Raw genomic sequence first — 3,418 nt, 5'->3', positions numbered from 1 at the left:
AGGCTCCAGGAAACTCCTCAATCTAGTGAAATAATGCCTTACTGCAATATTTTTTAAACATTAAAATTAATTCAAAATATCCACAATGACCAAAATACCCAAAACTCCCAATAAATATAGAGGGTCACTATTCCTGACCTTCCCTTTCTCCTCCGCGGGGCAGGCTGCGGCTGGGGCACTCGGCGCTGGAAGGCTCTCTCCTGGGCAGAGGGGTTCACTTGCTCGGGGTGGCCCTACGGCACGTTGCCGTGACGTTCAGAGCATTCCAGACCCTTCGAGGCCACACTGCCGGGGAATGGCCAAGGCAGGGCCTTACTTGGCTACATTGTTGTGTTCCTATCCGACAGACTCACATGGGAGGCAGGAGGCCAGGGGGGTGGCCTGTTGGCTTCCACGCTCCACCAAGACTCCCTGGAACACAGGGCCTCTTGGGCCTTGTGGGGATCTGTGAGTTCCCTCTGGGCCGTGTAACTTCATGCAAATGGCGGCATGATTCTGGTGCCATTAGGGAACTGGGCTGTGCTGGCCCATTCGGGGGGTTTGTAGCCTCCCGGCCCCCTCAGGAGGGCTCACAGGCAGGGGGCCCACTTGCTGGGTGCCCTGGGGAGCATAGGGGTCAAGGGGTCTGGGCCAGTGTCCTTGGCCCACTGGCCACACAGGCCAGTAACATCCATCTTTGGGCCGGGCATGAACGTTTAGAGCCCTCCCCGGGAGGTTCAGCCACGATTGAGAGTCAGTGGAGCTCTGACCCTGGGGGATAAATGATTCTGGAGCTGGTGTCAAGTTGCCCCCTGACCCTTTCCAGGGGTTGGGGCGGGGGGCAGGCAGCGCGCGCAGGCCAAACGACTTGTATTATCTATGCATTCCTTTTGAAACGCCTTCACCAGCCTCTTCCCTCGGGAAGTAGTCATTCCAGATTAGCAAGATCATGCGGGGGCACAGACAGGGGTGGGCGCGTTCTTGGGGCCGTCACCCTGTTCCAGAACTTCCCAGCCGTGTGCGTTCTCTGGGTCCCAGGGCCGCCCCAGCTGGCCGCCCCGTCTTGCAGACCTGGAAACTAAGGGGCAGAGTCAGCGGCCCCGGGGCCCCTCGTGGGTCGTGCATGCGAGTCCTGGTGGAAGCGGGGTCCCGGGCACCTGCCCCCGCCCAGGCTGTGACCCTTTCGACCTGGCGGGGTGAGACCTCTCTGTGCCCTTTCAATGTCACCCCGGGGCCCGAGAGGGCAACTTCTCGGAGGCGACGCCTCCTTAATCCGTCTGGCTGGCACTGCCTTGCCTCCGTTATTGCATTTCGCGCTGAGCGGCTCGGATTTACTGCGTTATTGGCTCATTTTTCATCTTGCATCTGTAGGAACCAGACTTGGAAATGAACAGTCGTGTGACGCCACACCATGATGAAATAGGGCTGAGCCCGGGTGCCGGCGAGCCTGGAAAGGGCTGGGAGCGGGCGGCCTCCAACACGGCGGCCTGCAGCCGAGACCAGCGTGGCCCCGTGGCCAGGGCGCCCTGGCTGCGAGCCACCGCCGTCTTCCGAGCTGCGGAGTGGGAGAGTCAGACTCATCTTGAGAGTTTCATGGTGCATAGTAGGTGTTCAGTAAGTGCAGTTATGCTTCTGGCTATGATGTGCTGTAACTTTAACGTATATTTTACGAGTTCTAAAATAATAGAACTCTTTTATTTGGGGGAGTTCTTAGAGAGCATAAGTGCGGGAAGGAACTGCGATATGGCCGGCTTGAGGGTAGCTTCCTCTCAGATATTCAATTATCTTCCCCTTCCCTCTCGCCCTCCGCCTGCAATCTGATTATTTTCGCGCCCACAATGCACCTGTGCCCACCCATCGGAGCCTCTCCGAGAGCCCAGGAGCCGACCAGACAGCGCGCACGGCAGCCTCTCTCTTTGGGGGTGGGGGTGCCATCAAGACCTCTCAGAACACTCTTTCATGCTTAAGATCCACGGGCCGGCGGAGTGGCGGGGAGTGGCCGGCCTGCCGTCTCTGTGACATTCTCTCTGTTCCATGGACGGCGAAGCCCAAGTCACTGGCCCACGGTCACCACGCAAGTCAGCGGCAGGGCTAGCATTCCAGCTCAGGTGTCCTGATCACAGAGCGTGCTCTGTTTCAACACTCAGGCGTCATTCAACAGACATTTACCTGCCTCCGGGGACTTCGTCGGGCCCCACAGAGGCTGAGGCAGAAAAGAAACTCAGATAAGATCACAGAGCAGAATGACTTAAATACAGCCATGGGCTGCGAGGGAAGGCCAGGGGGGGGGGGAGTGGCCAGGGCCGGGGGGGGGGGCAGCGTCAGTAAGGGTGGGATCGGGAAGGCCTCGAGGAAGAGGCAGAGGAGCAGAGATGGGGGGGACGGAGACTGGCAGGCGTCTGCTCTGGACAGAAGAGGCGGCAGAGACTGAGGGGCCGGGGACCTGGCCGGGGTGGCCAGCAGAGCCCTGTACTGTGGCAACCACGTGCAAGGGCTCCACGCAGGCTTGTGACGTGGACCCTGCCCTCTGCGCGGAGCTGCGGACCCTCCTCAGGGGCGCAGGCGGCCCCAGGGGGACAAGAACTGACCCTCGGAGAAAACAGCAAGCCCACCCCAAGAAAAGCCACGTGCTCGGAAAAGGCCCCTCCTGCTCATGTGGGATTATTCTGAGTAGCAGGGTGGTCCTGTGCACTTTTCCCTGACACCTGCCTGCATCTCAAGGGGTCACCACGCCCTGGAGGGCATTTATGAATTTGAAGATTTGCCGATTCCTTAGCGGGCACGTTTCTTGCTAGCCGAGTGAGGTTTCGAATCCTGGGCAGCTGCCTCAGCCCAGTCCCGGGCAGACCTGGGGTGTGCGTGGCGGCATGGCCTCCCCGAGCCCACGGGTCCCACCAGGCAGCAGGGGCCCGTCCGGGCTGAACACCCGCTTGGTTCTTCGGCATCTGAGGTCTGTGGGACAGCATTGCCTGAGCGTGCAGGAGGGTTCCCACGTGGCAGGAGACAAAAGTCCTGTGGCCTCATTTTGTCCTTTTCCCTGACGGGCAAAAGCCCAGGAGGCTGTCCAGGGAGCGGTGGGTCCGTGGGAGAGCCCAGGACCCGCCTAACAGGCGGCCACGTGTGCCCAGGGCCTCCTCCGTGGCTGCTGTGGTGGGGGGCAGTCCCCCTCTCTGGGCAGGAAGCCTTTCGCCGAGGGCCTGGCTGCCTTCGAGAAGGGCACAGAACAGCTTCCTTCTCTGCTTCCTCTCCTGGGTACGAATTAGGAACGGGAGATCCGGGAGGAGTCCAGGACTGCAGGGGAGGGGAGTGGCTGAGGGAGGTGGGGGAGAAGCGGCCCACAGGGACGCCTGGGGCAGGTGGGGGCTCTGCCCTGACCCCCGTGGTGCTCCCAGCGGAGCGCGTCCTCTGACCCCCGGGGGGGCCCCCCCGGCAGGCCCCC

This window comes from Callorhinus ursinus, unplaced genomic scaffold, assembly GCF_003265705.2.
Source record: "Callorhinus ursinus isolate GAN/ISIS: 27379988/994484 unplaced genomic scaffold, GSC_fseal_2.0 scaffold122, whole genome shotgun sequence".
NCBI lineage: Eukaryota > Metazoa > Chordata > Mammalia > Carnivora > Otariidae > Callorhinus > Callorhinus ursinus.
This window is presented reverse-complemented; position numbering follows the sequence as displayed.